We start from the raw sequence: 16,566 nt of genomic DNA on the forward strand, positions 1-16,566 counted from the left end.
GCTTTTAAAGTGGAGTTCCACCCTAAATTTATACTTTCCTCCATCTTCTCGCTCCGGGTCACCTGAAAAACAAATGGATAATCGCAATTTTTTTTTTTTTTTACTTACCTCATACAGAAGAAAATATACTTACCTTACTTCCTTCTTCCTCCCCTCGGCGATTCGTCACTTCCTTGCTTTGCAATGATTCCTGGGAGCTGAATGTCATCGCTCCCAGGAATCAATGCACCTGCACCGGCCCCGACGTCAGTTCGGTGCACACGCGTCATTCCCTTCTAAACAGCTTCTGGGCATGCCCCGTAAGTGACGGAGGGGCCGGCGCAGTGCATCGTGGGACTGAAGAAGACGGCAGAGGACGCAGAAGAGGATTGCGCTGGCTTCAAGCTGCCCACACCTGAGATGGCAGCGCTGGACAAGACATTTTCAAGGTAAGCATTTCTCCTAAAAGGTAAGTGCAACCCGGGACAGATCAGAGGCTAGCCATTGTGGAATGTACTAGCCCCGACTGTCCCGGGGGTATTTTTATTTAAAAAAGTATTCCCAGGGTGGAACTCCGCTTTAAGCAATACTGCTTTAACTTATTCTCTGCATTAAAGAGCTCCAGCCCTCCCACCAAAAAATTAAAAGTCAGCAGCTACAAATATTTTAGCTGCTGACTTATTAGGACACTAATGCCCCGTACACACGTGCAGATTATCTGAAGACTTGTCTGCAGACTTACCAAAACCATATAATATGAGGTCAAACCTAAACACTTTCAATTTGTATGCAATCCGGCAGGCCCTTGCACTACATAGAAAAGGCAAGTCTGAAGACAAAAGTCTTCAGATAATCTGCACGTGAGTACGGGGCATTACCTGTCCAGGGATCCACGACATTGGCAATGGCACACCAGTTTTTTTTTTTCAATCAGCTCTCACTTTGTGAACAGGCCAGTGGGGTTGAACTTCCTGGGGTTGGAAACCTGTCAAAAGTACCCACTCCCCTCAAAAGGGTGAAAAATTGGAAGCAGAGGGGGTTACGCAAATAAGCGGAGCTTTTCTTTTGGGTGGAGTTTTGCTTTAAAGGTAAAAACACCTTCCAATACCTGCTCCCCTCCCAACTTAAAGACCTTTACACAAGGCCTCATGAACCAGTACTGTCCCCATCTGCAGCATTGCTCCCCTCTGAATGCAGTGAGCCATTGGCACCTGCCAGTCAAGTTTTGAGGGAGGGGTGTGGGCCACACGGTCTATGGGTGCACACAGCCCAACTCAAGAACCGACCCCCCCCACCTCTATAGCACAAGGCTTGCTAAGGGAGCACCTGGAGAAAGGAGAAGTGGAGAGCACAAAGTTTACAACCAACTTCTTTATGTTGAAATACCGGTATACTGAGGCCTCCAAAAAGCCATGCTAAAGATATCTACATTTTACAGTAACCCATCATGATTAGTAGGTAGTTGCCCTTTAATAGATCTGTTCTAGGTATAATTCTAGAGATTCAAAGCATATTTTTTGAAAACACACCATTGCACTCTAGGTCAATATGAAAATAATGAATGCCAGAATTGTAGGTAGTCAGAGAAAGGCCTTTACTTACATTAGAGGTCAGTAGAGAAAGGATTGTAAAAACCTTCAGCGGAGAAGTGCCTATACATTAGAGGTCAGTGACTAGAGGTCAGAGAAAAGCCCCCTTGCACTGGTGATGTGTACAGGCAATCCCTTACAATGCATGTCAATGGAAGTCCCCCCCCCCTCCCTTTTACATAGGTATCCATTGTAGGCAAGATACCCGACTCTTCTGTATATGAAGCGACTTAGAAAGCCCGCTCTAAACTGTGCCTCCTGAATACGTGACTTCACCCTACACCTAGCATACAATTCATTCTGATAGCCTGGAGTCATCCTTGTGCTTCCCTGCACATTCTACATAGATTCACCAGACATCAGATCTGAGTCACTTCAACCCAACTAGTTCCAGATCACAGGCCAGTCCCCTCCTCTGACAGCTCCACATTCTACTTTCATTACCTCCACTCATCCCCAATCCCCATCACTGACTATGGAGATCAGGAGCCCTGCAGTAAGGGTTTAAGGACATATGGAGATCAGGGGGGTGGATTGCAGAAAGGGGGGGTCAGTTATACATACGAGATGGAGACACTAAGTCAATGATGTAAAGACATTGGAGGGGTAGTAAGAGGTTAATGTGTGGAGATTGAGGGTACTGTAGTAAGGGAGATAATGAATGCATATGGAGAAGAGGGACAATGATGGATGGATATGGGGGTTTACAATTTATATGAAGATAAGGGATATAGATAGATATATAAAATACAGGATTTATATAGCGCCAACAGTTTGCTCAGCGCTTTACAATGTGAGGGAAGACAATACAGTTCAAAACAGGAGGAACTAGAGGGCCCTGCTCATTAGAGCTTACAATCTAATAAAAAATATATATATATATATAATTTTTATCTTTTCTTGCACTAAGAGGTTAAAGAGTTACATATTGCAATGAGGGGGATGGAGGAAGCAGTATGAATAATGTATAACAATGGGGGAGCAGGGGTTGATGACATACACAGATGAGGGGTGCAATAAGTGGCAATGCATGGAGGTAAGTAATGGGTTAATGTACACAGATGAGGGGTGCAAAATAAGTGGCAATGCATGGAGGTAAGTAATGGGTTAATGTACACAGATGAGGGGTGCAAAATAAGTGGCAATGCATGGAGGTAAGTAATGGGTTAATGATGTACACAGATGAGTGGTGCAGTAAGTGGCAATGCATGGAGGTAAGTAATGGGTTAATGATGTACACAGATGAGGGGTGCAATAAGTGGCAATTCATGGAGGTAAGTAATGGGTTAATTTACACAGATGAGGGGTGCAGTAAGTGGCAATGCATGGAGATGGAGGTGAGCAATAGGTTAATGGATAGAGAGGTGCAGCAAGGGGTTAATGATGTACACAGATGGGGGTGGTGCAATATGTGGTAATACATGCCTATGGGGTGTGAGTAATGGGTTAATTACTAGAGGGGGGTGCAGTATTGGGTTAGCGTATACAGATGGGGGTGTAATAAGTGGTAACTCACTGAGCTGGGGGGCACATCAAGGGGTTAATATGGATGCAGAGAAGTCTGGTTAGTACGCACTGCCCCCGGAGGGAAGGAAGCCATGCTCTGTGTGAAGTGACAGGCGTCAGCGGAAGAGCCGCCCGGTGCCCGGAGTGAACACACTGTAACCCGCCAGGTCTCGGTGGTCAGCTCGCCCCCCCTGCCATGTAGTAAGGTCACGTCCAAACTCCCCTATTTAGTAGGTCCTAGGAGCCCTACACACCCCCCCGCCCATGGAAGTTCCCCAGCTCTCCTCTCCCCGTAGAGGCCAGTAAGGGTCAGTGATAGAAGGGAAGGAGGCGGACATACACACCTGCCATCTCTGCGTTGTGTCTGCACACGGTGCTATACTGCGCGTTCCCGGACTCTCTCCTCCTTAGCCTGGCTGTACAGATGCTGCGAGTTACTCACGGTATAGGAACTGCCTCTTATAGCGCGGTGACCATGTGACTAGACCCCGCCCACCAGACCGCCCCCCCCAGAGGGCGGGCACACGCTCCAATACAAACACATGGGGAAGCAGTGTCAGGTGTGGGATCAGGAGATCCCAGTCTGCTAGACGTTTTATCATTTCTAGCTCACAGATTTCCTTTCCATTGTAATCTGTGGCATATAACCACTTAAGCCCCGGAAGATTTTACCCCCTTCCTGACCAGGCCCTATTTTACGATTCAGCACTGCGTGACTTTAACGGACAATTGCGCGGTCGTGCTACGCTGTACCCAGTGGCGTAGCGTGGGGGGTGCAGGGGGGGCCAGCCGCACCGGGCGCAACATCTGGGGGGGGCGCATCCGCAGTGTCACTCTGTCTGTCTGACTCTGACATACACAGTTCACACATGGTCTGCGGCTGCCTCCATCTTTAGGCTGGGAGATGTCCAGCGCGGCCGCCCTATGGCTTAAATGGCGGGTCGGGGCGGGGCTGGACTGTGCCTCACCTGTCCATTGGTGTAGGGTGGGGTGGTGTTGCAAGCCAAGCCCCGCCTATGCCGCCTCTCCTCACTGCTCAGTCAGTTTAGCAGTGAGTGTGTCAGCAGCCTGGCGCTGTCACAGAGTGTTTTTTTTTTTTAATCACCTGATTAGAGCCCAAAGGCGAACGCATGCCATTGGCCGAGGAGGAGGCGGGAGGACTCAAGGAGACGCAGGGAACTGAGGAGAAGCTGCTGCTGCAGGTAAGTCTCTCTGCATTGAAAGGGGGCACGCTGGTCATTCTGCATTGAAAGGGGGCACGGTGGTCTCTCTGCATTGAAAGGGGGCATGCTGGTCTCTCTGCATTGAAAGGGGGCACGCTGGTCTCTCTGCATTGAAAGGGGGCACGCTGGTCATTCTGCATTGAAAGGGGGCATGCTGGTCTCTTTGCTTTGAAACGGGGGACGCTGGTCATTCTGCGTTGAAATGGGGCACGCTGGTCTCTCAGCATTGAAAGGGGGCACGCTGGTCATTCTGCATTGAAAGGGGGCACGCTGGTCTCTCTGCATTGAATGGGGACACACTGGTCATTCTGCATTGAAAGGGGGCATGCTGGTCATTGTGCATTGAAGGGGGGCACGCTGGTCATTCTGCATTGAAAGGGGGCACGCTGGTCTCTCTGCATTGAAAGGGGGCACGCTGGTCTCTCTGCATTGAAAGGGGGCACGCTGGTTACTCTGCATTGAAAGGAGGCACGCTGGTCTCTCTGCATTGAAAGGGGGCACGCTGGTCTCTCTGCATTGAAAGGGGGCACGCTGGTTACTCTGCATTGAAAAGAGGCACGCTGGTCATTCAAACTTGTACTTAGATGCATTTTACCTAAATTACATCAGTATTTTCATAACAAACAATACATGTGCTTAGGGGGTAAGGGTTTATTTAACTAATCTAGTGGAAGAGACTCGAGTGCTAAAATCCCGCGGGTTAGGGGGCGCAAATTACTTGCCTTGCCCCGGGTGCTGACAACCCATGCTACGCCACTGGCTGTACCTAAACTAATTTGACGTCCTTTTTTTCCCCACAAACAGAGCTTTCTTTTGAAAGTATTTGATCACCTGTGCGATTTTTACTTTTTGCGCTATAAACAAAAAGAGCGTCAATTTTGCAAAAATAACAATATTTTTCACATTATTTTTTATATGAAATTCCCAAAAAAAAAAAAATGTAAAAATCTAAATTTTTTAACATTTTAGGCCAATTTGTTTTATGCTACATATTTTTGGTAAAAAAAATCACAAAAAGCGTATTTTGATTGGTTTGCGCAAAAGTTATTGAGTTTACTAAGGGAAAGATTTTTGTCATTTTTGTTGTTTTTTTTTTTTTAACGCGTAATGGCGGCGATCTGCGATTTTTTTTGCGGGACTGTGACATTGCGGCGGACAGATCGGACCCTTGACTGACATTTTTGACACTTTTGGGGTTACCAGTGACATTACTACAGTAATCAGTGCTATACATATGCACTGTTACTGTAAAATGACACTGGCAGTGAAGGGGTTAACTTTTTTTTTTTGAGAGGGAGGGGTTGTGTGTGCCCCTAGGGGCGTGATTCTAACTGTGATTGGCTGTGGCTTGAGGTGTAGGAACAGTGATCAACGGTCCTACATAGTAGAACCGTATGATCACTGTTCATACACAGGGGAGAATGACAGGCGGCTTTGTTTACATTAGCCGCCTGCCTTTCTCCCGCTCTAACGGACGATCGCGAGTGCCCGGCGGACATCGGGTCCGCCGGGCACATGCACGGGGAGGTCCGTGACCGAGCGGGAGCGCGCCTCCGGCGGCGCGCGCTTGCTCCCCAGAGCCTCACAGGCTAGTGACGTACCCATACGTCACTTTGCCTGTGAGGGGCTGACCGCCGCAGTATATGTACTTGTGGCGGTCGGCAATTGGCTAAAGTACATAAATACTATTTGCTGCACTTTGCGACCAAGGCACCAGTACACAGTCTGCTACATTATTTCCTAGAATCCTCTTCTCCCAAGTGATTTATAGCATCAGATTACAGGGAGCGCTGGTAAAGTCTTCAGGTTGTTGTGTAGCCCTCTTTTTTTTTTTTGGGGGGGGGGAGCAGTTATAAGAAATGCCCCATCCTAACCAGGATATTGCACTAGGAGAACCAGAGCCTTAACTAAAGCCTAGTACACACGCAACGATTATCGGCCGACCGATCGTCTGACTTTTGTCCGGAGTGGTGTTTTGTTGGTTGGAATGTGCCTAGACTGCACACGAATTTTCCCGCCCGACAAAATTCTACTTCAGAAGTGATGTCATGTGTTGGTTTGCTTTCTTTGTGTTCTTTCTTCTCTGAGCATGCCCAGTCTTGCTCATAAGATTTTTCCCGGTCGAAATCTGTACTGACTGCATGAAAATCGGCCGTGTTTTGACGGCAGACAAAAATTTTATAGCCTGCACACCAGAATTTTTTCGGCCGAAAAGTCGGAGTCGGTTGTCGGAAGCATCATACTAACAAGCCGAAAATCGGCAGATCGGTCGTCGGACGAAAATTCCATGCCGATTTTCGACGCGTGTGTACGAGGCTTTAAGCTGCCCATACATTATACAATTTTTTTGTTTGTTCTATTTCATTTAGATTTACCTTCAAAGATATAGTGCAGGGACCTGCCTGATTGCATACAAATTGAGTGTTTAGGTGTGACCTTTTTATATATGTTTTTTGTAAATCTACAATAAAATTGTATAACGTAGCCAGTTGTAGCCCCTGGTCACACCAGTGTGCCTTTTCGGCAAGGGAATTATTCAAATCGGAGTGACACTAGCTTTGCAGTTCAGTATAAGACAATATTCTAATAATAATACTCAATTATAAAAATAATTAAAATTCTATTATACAGATGGATAAATGTGCACAATGTGTGGAAGTGGAATAGAAAAAAGATTAAAATCTGGTTGTATTCGAATAGAATAGTAGTATAGATGTAGAGAATGCAGGTGAATCGATGTAACATATATGGTAGTACAGATGGATAAATGCACAAAACAAATCTATAATCAAATACGAATTAAGTGAAGGACTCTGTAGTGCACATAAATAATACCAAAGTGGTTCAGTGCAGTGAATAAAGCAATATAGGATAGTGAAAAAAAACACAGATCGCCGCCAGATCGCCGCCATTACTAGTTAAAAAAAAAAACAATAAAAAAGACATAAATTCCCCGTAGTTAGTAGCTGCGATAACTTTTGCGCAAACCAATCAAAATACGCTTATTGCGATTTTTTTTTTTTACCAAAAATATGTAGCAGAAAACAAATTGGCCTAAAATGTTAAAAAATTTTGATTTTTACATTTTTTTAGGGGGAATTTCATATAAAAAAATGTGAAAAATATTGTTATTTTTTCAAAATTGTCGCTCTTTTTTTGTTTATAGCGCAAAAAGTAAAAATCGCACAGGTGATCACATACCACCAAAACAAAGCCCTATTTGTGGGGGAAAAAAGGACATCAATTTAATTTGGGTACAGCGCCGCACGACCACGCAATTGTCCGTTAAAGTAACGCAGTGCCGAATCACAAAATATGGCCTGGTCAGGAATGGGGTAAAATCTTCCGGTCTTAAATCGGTTAAAAATACACTCATTGAGAATCTTTTTGTCAAAGACATGTAGCTAAATACATTTTGGCCTAAATATATGACAAAAATTGAATATATTGGATATTTTTTAACTGTCAAAGTAGAAAAATATTGTTATTTTTTCAAAATTGTCGCTATTTTTTATTAATATCGCAAAAAAAATCGCAGAGATGATCAAATACCACCAAAAGAAAGCTCCGTTTGTGGGAAAAAAAGGACGTAAATTTCGTTTGGGTATGGCGTTGCATGACTGCGCAATTGTCAGTTAAAGTCGCACAGTGCCGAATCGCAAAAAGTGGCCCAGACGTTATACAGCAAAATCCTCTGGTGGTAAAGTGGTTAAGTGTGCATGGAGGTGAGCAGCCACTGCACATATTTATATTTTTTTAGCTCACTGGAGTGGTATATCACTGTCATCAGACAACACGTTTGATTTATCCACGGATGTCACTTGTCACATATTTGTGACTCACCTTTTTTGCAAGTCACCATATGATTTGATTCATCCCCGTTTACATCATCTTTGATGAACTGTTCATTTGCTGCATTTATTTAATTCAATTTATTCATTATTTATTTTTGTGATTATTTCATGCGATTTATTGCACGTTAGCACTTTTATTGCACTGAGCCGCTTTGGTATCTATTTCATGTGCACTACTATTTAGTACAGCACTTCACATTCATTGAGAGTCCTTCACTTCACTGACTCGTTCAGGATTTGTTTTTGACTTATCCATCTGTACCGTTTTTTCACGTCAGCATTAGATGACTTCACTATCCTATATTGCTTTATTCACTTTTGCACTTAACCACTTTGGTATTATTTATGTGCACTACAGAGTCCTTCACTTAATTCGTATTTGATTATAGATTTGTTTTGTGCATTTATCCATCTGTACTACCATATATGTTACATCGATTCACCTGCATTCTCTACATCTATACTACTATTCTATTCGAATACAACCAGATTTTAATCTTTTTTCTATTCCACTTCCACACATTGTGCACATTTATCCATCTGTACATTCAAATTTTAATTATTTTTATAATTGAGTTTTATTATTAGAATATTGTCTTATACTGAAGAGTTGATTCGCCACATTATTCATCTGTACCAGGAACTTGCGCCGATTTTCCCTCTCTCATTTATTTGCTATCACGGTGGTGACACCGACTAGAATTGGCAGCAGTTCCATTGTTGGTACTCATTTTTATCCCATCCAATATTGATCATATACCTTAGGTAGTGCATTGGTTCTCCCCCATAGATTTGACTAGCTTTGCAATGCCACACTGATTTGAAAAAGAAGTGCCTGCACTTTTTTTTGCCAATTTCAGGTGCGACTTGCAAAGACATCTAGAGTGGGTTTGAAAATAAAGTTGGCAGTGCCCCACCCAAGACAGAGCCGCTGTGAACAAAGGGGATTCCCTTCATGGGAAATTAACCAGTAATCTAATCAAAGTCATGGGGAACAGAGAAACTACTTCATCCAGCATATAACATTATTCATAAGGAATTATGGTTGCCACCTCATCCCTTTATTTCAGGACACATATTAATTACACAGGTTCTGTGGCTAATATAATGCACATAAGGTACTAAGTGAGTTTAATTATCATCTTAATCAGCCACAGAACCTGTGTAATTAATATGTCCTGGTTTAGGGGATGGGGTGGCAACCCTATAAGGAATATAAATGCACATCAGTATAAAAGTATTACAAGCTTTATATAAGAAGTGATTTATAATAATGTATACATCCAACCCTTGTCCAACCAGCCTGGATTGGAGCTTCTCACATGCATGATTATATCACATGATTATCTATCTACTCTGTGCTTTAGTCCCTCCCTAATATTTTCTAATCTTTCATGCAACCAGACCTCTAACTACCAGAAGTGGATGCCTAACCTGGCTCTAACCTATGCTGGTTATTGCACTAAAATTAGCTATAGAGGTCCAGACCAGAAGATACAGATTAAAAGTAGAACTATAGGCAAAACGTCTTTTTTCATTTTGTGCAGAGTAAGGGAGGGTTATAAACCCTTTCAGTGTTTTTGTTTTGCCATCTGTGTCCCATTGGGGAGATTTAACTTAATTTCCTGTCCCATAGCCAACACAGGAAGTGAGAGGAAATCCCTGCAAATTAAGGGAATACCTTGGGGTTCTTAGGTCTACAGAACTAGTGTCCCCATTGGAATATTTATTTTCTAGGGACAACCCAAAATTTGTGATTTTCTTTTAAACGCTAGCTGTCCAAGCCATTTCTGCCACTTTTCACATAGACGTAAACAAATCAGCATTTTTGTACTAGATAACTACTTAGAACACCCAAACATTAAATATTTTCTGAAAGCAAAGGCCCAAAAAAAAAAAATGTTTGTTGTTGTAATTTTTATGTCACACGAAATTTGCGCAGTGGTGTTTCAAGTGCAATTTCTTTGGAAAAAATACACTTTAATGCATTTTAATGTACAAAAACACAATGTAATACTTTCATAATTGTAAGATATAAAAGATGATGTTACACTGAGTAAATAAATACCTAAAATGTCGCGCTTTAAAATTGCGTACGCCAGTGGAATGGCGACAATTGTGGTACTTAAAAATCTCCATAGGCAAACCTGGTAGAATTGTTGCGCTCACTATGACGTTCGTGGCAATAATACCTCACATGTGTGTTGTGATCACGTTATACATATGCGTGCACAACCTACATATGCATTTGTCAGGGGCGCTTTACATTTTCAAGTGACAGGTACCCTTTACTGAGACATCTGGGTTTTAGACCCCAGATCTCTCCTCTGCCCTTAGAAGAGAAGTTTGGGTTTATTAATAATTATATGCATCTTAGGTGGATGCAGCATTGATCCAATGATGCATCTCTCCCCTGCTGCTGTTAGGACTGAGAATTGAGTAATCAAAGACCGCTAATCACTCAGTTCTCAGTTCTCACTAAGCACAGAGCTGGCTACTGTCAGTCAACGGCTCCCTGCTCTGCCCCCCCCCCGTGCTTATTGGAGCACTGGACAGGGGAGATGGATGGGAGCACATGGTCCAGGCTCTTATTGAGCCAGCTGCTGGTTCTGTTGGGATTAATACAAAAGATGGACCTGCTGGGTAATGTTTAGCCTGCTGTCGGTTAAAAAAAGGTCACAGGAGTGCAGAACTAAGTGCACTCCTGTGATCCACAGGAGAAGTAGGGTCAAAAATGCTTTGGCCCTACTTCTCCTTTAAAAGCTTCTGACAAAACTGAGATCAGTTTGATCATATGCTGTACAAGCCTTTTAACGGCTTGTAAACAACAACCCAAAACCAGAGGTGGTAAAATCCTTGTTGCATCTGATTTCAAAGACCACATAGACAATCAGGAAACATAAATTGCTTCCTTATCTCTATGGTCAGCGGGTGCGACCACAATTTCAGTCCACCTAGGTGGAATGGGGGAAGACGGCGAGGGGGGTGGGGGGTGTTTAGGGGCCACCTTCAGCCACATGTAAAAGTGATCTGGTGACTGTATAGCTGCTGGATCACTTTGACACCATACAGCATTACTGGCTGAAAAAACATACCAGGGTCATGACTGCAGCTGCAGCCAAAACCTGAGGATGTACGGTTACGTCCTAAAAGAGGCAAGTGGTTAATTTCACTTTCAATCACAACAGTAAATAGGTCAACAGTGAGGGTGAATCTCTCTAACAGGGACACAGACAGCAAAAAAATAAAAAAAATAATAGGCAATCAAATCCATCTCCACTGTGTCCAAAACTGAAAAACAGCTGCTTTAAAATAACAGGAGCTGCATATAAACTCTATTTCAACAAACAGGTTTAGCTACTAATATACTAGAAGGTGACCACTACACGCATACAGTAGCACAGACCTAGCTACATAGCACTGTGCATGTAAGATTTTTTAAAAGAGAAGTTTGGGTGTAAAAAAAAATTTAACATTTATACTCACCTTAGTGGATGCAGCATCAGTCCGATGCTGCATCTGTTTCCTGCTCTGCACTGAGAACTGAGCGATTAAACACCTCTAATTGCTAAGCTTTCCCCTTCGCTCTGAGCACAGTGTCAGTAACTGTCAGTCACCGCTCTTTGCTCTTCCCCTCCAGCACTCACTAGAGCGCTGGAGTGTGAAGGGGCCCAGAGTGGCTGCCTCAGGCTCTCAGCAGCTCGCTGAAAGGCTGAGCCAGCTGCCAGTCCAGGCATCTGGGTGGATTGCGACTGTAAAGTCAGGATCGATCCAGAACCTGGACCAGCTGAGTGACGTCAGCCAACAGCGGGCTTTAGCCCGCTGTCGGCTGAAAATAGGTCGCAGGAGTACAGAACAAACTGTGATCCATAGGCGAAGTAGGGCCAAAAAAGTTTTAGCCATATTTCTTACATAGTTACATAGTTAGTCAGGTTGAAAAAAGACACAAGTCCATCTGGTTCAACCAAGAAAAAAAAAAACGGTATTGAAAACCCAGCCATACAATCCCATATACACAATCCTATACCCGCAGTTGATCCAGAGGAAGGCGAAAAAACCCCAGCAAAGCATGATCCAATTTGCTACAGCAGGGAAAAAAAAAATCCTTCCTGATCCCCCGAGAGGCAATGGGATATTCCCTGGACCAACTTTACCTAAAAAAAAAATTAGCACCCACTTATATTAAGTACATCCAGGAAAGAATCCAGGTCTTTTTTAAAGCAATCTAGTGAGCTAGCCAGAGCCACCTCTGGAGGGAGTCTATTCCACATTTTCACAGCTCTTACGGTGAAGAAACCTTTCCGTATCTGGAGACGAAATCTGTTTTCCTCTAGATGTAAAGAGTGCCCCCTTGGCCTCTGTGTTGACCTCAAAGTGAACAACTCAACACCAAGTTCACTGTATGGACCCCCTTATGTATTTATACATGTCGATCATATCCCCCCTTAATCTCCTCTTCTCAAGAGAGAATAAATTCAGTTCCTCTAATCTTTTCTCATAGCTGAGCTCCTCCATGCCTCTTATTAGTTTGGTTGTCCTTCTCTGCACTTTCTCCAGTTCCCCGATATCTTTTTTAAGAACTGGTGCCCAAAACTGAACTGCATATTCCAGATGAGGTCTTACTAATGATTTGTATAGGAGCAAAATTATATCTCTCTCTCTCTGGAGTCCATGCCTCTCTTAATACATGAAAGGACTTTGCTTGGTTTGGGACAGCAGCTTGGCATTGCATGCTATTATTAAGCTTATGATCTACCAGAACACCCAGATCCTTCTCCCCCAGAACACCCAGATCCTGGATTCCCCCAGTTCTACTCCACCTAGTATGTATGATGCATGCATATTCTTAGCCCCCAAGTGCATAACTTTACATTTATCAACATTAAACCTCATTTGCCTCATAGTTGCCCAATGAAACAGTGCATTGATGTCAGCTTGTAAGTTGGAGACATCCTGTAAAGAAGTTAAAGAAGTTATTCCACTGCAAAGCTTGGTGTCACCTGCAAAGACTGAAATGGTACTTTTAATCCCAGACCCTATATCATTTATAAAGATATTAAAAAGTAAGGGACCCAACACTGAACCTTGGGGTACACCACTGATAACCTTAGAGTAATAATCATTAACCACTACTCTCTGAATTCTATCTTTTAGCCAATTTTCTATCCATTTACAAACTGATCTTTCCAAGCCAGTAGACTTTACCTTACAAATTAGCTGTGTGGGGAACTGTGTCAAACACTTTTGCAAAATCCAAGTATACTATGTCCACAGCCACCCCTCTGTTACTTACCTCCTCATAAAAAGAAATCAGGTTTGTTTGACAACTTCTGTCTTTAATGTATCCATGCTGTCTCTTGCTTAAAATATTTTTTTCCAGCAAGAACTCATCTATGTGGTCTTTTATTAAACTCTCCAGTATCTTCCCGACTATAGAAGTTAAACTAACAGGTCTATAGTTACTGGCACATACTTTGATCTCTTTTTAAATATAGGCACCACATTGGCCCTACACAAATCCAGTGGTACTATTCCAGTCCTTAACGAGTCCCTAAAAATGAGAAACAAAGGCTTTGAAATTACAGCGCTCAATTCTTTTAGGATGCATGGGTGGATGCCATCTGGTCCAGGTGCTTTATCTACCCTTATTCTGTCTAAATATTTCTGAACCATATCACTTTTGAGCCATTGTGGAACATTTGGGGCTGTATCAGTACCATCCTCATTATGGTCATGAGCTCCCCCATGCTCCTTTGTATACACAGAGCTGAAAAAAGTATTTAATAAATTTTCCTTCTCTTTGTCCCCAGTCACCCACTCCTGATTATTTTGTGAAGGGCCTACATGCTCAGACCTAACCTTTTTACTATTAATATATTTGAAGTTTTTTTGGGGGGTTTGTTCTACTATCTTTTGCAATCTGTCGTTCATTTTGAATTTTTGCACCCTTGATTTCCTTTTTATATATTCTGTTATAGTCTTTGTAACAATTAAACAATGATAGCGTTCCTTCATTTTTATATTTTTTAAAAGCTATTTTCTTTTTATCTATAGCTTTTTACATTTTGGCTGTGAGCCGAATAGGTTTTATTTTTAGCCTTTTAAACTTATTACCCATGGGAATATACTTTGCAGTGAGTTTGCAAGTCTTTTTGAAAATTTCCCATTTCTGTTCTGTGCTCATCGATGCCAATATTCCCTCCCAGCCTAAATCCTGGAGAGCAGCCCTCATCCTTGGAAAATTTGCTCTCTTAAAGATAAGTGTTTTTGTATTTCCTGTATGCGTTTTTTGCTTACAGCTAACATTAAATGAAATCATGTTATGGTCACTGCTACCCAGATGTTCTTTTATATGAACATTATTAACAAGCTCTTCATGGTTTGAGATTACCAGGTCCAACAGAGCATCATTTCTAGTGGGGGCCTCAATAAACTGCACCATAAAATTGTCTTGTAATAGGTTTATAAATGTTTTCACTTTAACTGTTCCAGCAGTGCAGTTACTTCTCCTTCTCCTTTAAAAATAGGGCCGAGATACTCTGGCTTTTACAAGGATTTAAATGCACACTCAAGAAGCTATGAGCAGCTGCAGGTAAACTATTAGAACATAGGAATACTTGCATAATAGTCTCTGTTTCTGGCCTGGGTGAAATACAGCAACGCCTGTGTATAAAAGGTCATAGCTCAGTTCTGTGTCAACTTCCTGAAAACTCCCTTTTATAACATCACAGTCCTCCAGTCCTCCCCGCTGCCAGAATGCCTCAACAGGAAGAGATGATTCCCCCATCCACGTCAAGTGTGTGAATAGGGGAATTGGGAATTTTTTTAAATTCAACCTGCTGATTGAAAAGAAAATGGCTAAACTATGGGCTAACACTTTTTTATTTAAATTTTTACTGTTAAAGTGTATGAAAACTCTACCAATACATTTCTCTTGTTTGATCCCTTTTGTTCTGTTGAATATTCTATTAAGTGTTTCATTATAGCTGTTCAACAACTGAAAAAAATAGAAGCTGTTCCCCCAGCCAGAAATCTTGTGAGTTGATACCTTCCTGTCCTTTCTTCACCTGGACTGTTAAAGGCTAGCATTGTTCCCTGCCACTTCTGTAGACTACAAAATACCTCCTTCTTTTATGGAACGAGAGGGAGGTAGTATGTAGTCCTATCACAGTGTCATGTAGTCCAGTGGTTGTCAACCTTTCAGACCTCACAGACCACTATACTTACAATTTTGAATCCCATGGACCACTAACATTAATTTTAAATGCCTTATACACACAATGCTCTGGCTCTCTGCCCCTCTTTCCCCGTAAATCACACTACTGCCCTATACACACAATTATCCAGGTCTCTGCCCCCCTCCACACACACACACACACACACACACACTCTGCATCACACTGCTGCCTTACACAGACTCATCATTGGATCTCACCTCCTTATCCAGCCATGTGCTGTGATCAGTGCTGCCATTGGAAGTCCCTTCCGTCTTCACAGGATCTGGAATTACAGAGGATGCATCGAGTATCAATGCGTACTGACAGTATTGTCTAGCTAAGTATTTGCGGAAGAACCACAATTTTCTTGTGGACCATCAGTGGTCCACGGACCACTGGTTGGTGACTGCTGATGTAGCCTTCACACACTTCCTGTCCAAGGGTGACAATGCTCAGTATAGAGCATTGTCACCCTAGTTAGCAGGTTAAAATAAAGAAAAAAAGTGTTTAAAAAAAAAAAAAGAAAATTAATGCATCCAACACCTCTGAGAACCAGCAATTTGTGACACTATCAATCTGTGTTCTTGGGTTTAGATACACTTTAATATTTCTGCACTGATATACATATCAAAACTGTATGCTGACTTTTTCAGATGTTTATATACATAACTACAATGAAAATAATATGATCAAATTATTGTTTCTAACTATTTTCCTCTTGTTATAGAAGTAATAGGGGTTCATATGTCATGGAACCATGTAGGGGAATAGATAAGCTTTGGTATTTGCATGCTCTGTTAATACCATCAGGCTCTGAGTGATTGACACACACACACAAAGCTTTTCACCTTTCTTCTCAGGCCAGCTTTCAAGAGTACAATAATCCACAGCATGCAATCCACATCTTAGCTATCAGCTTAACCAATAATATCTTTAGAGGTATTGGCCAAGTCCAGGTGGAAACTTTGCACTGTTGCTGTGAGTACATTTTTTTTTTTTGCAAATACAGTATGTGTAAGTGCCTGGCTCTGCCATTCTAGCCATGTAGTTATTGTAAGTGCCACAAGGGTCAATTCACTAATGGTTATTGCAAGCAAAATTATTTGTTTTTTTTTTGGAAATATTGATGCAATAATAAACAAGAAAATTCATCAAACTAAAACATCAATTTTAAAGTAAATACCGCAATTTTGTTAAA

This window comes from Pelophylax lessonae, assembly GCF_965119305.1.
Source record: "Pelophylax lessonae genome assembly, chromosome: 3".
NCBI lineage: Eukaryota > Metazoa > Chordata > Amphibia > Anura > Ranidae > Pelophylax > Pelophylax lessonae.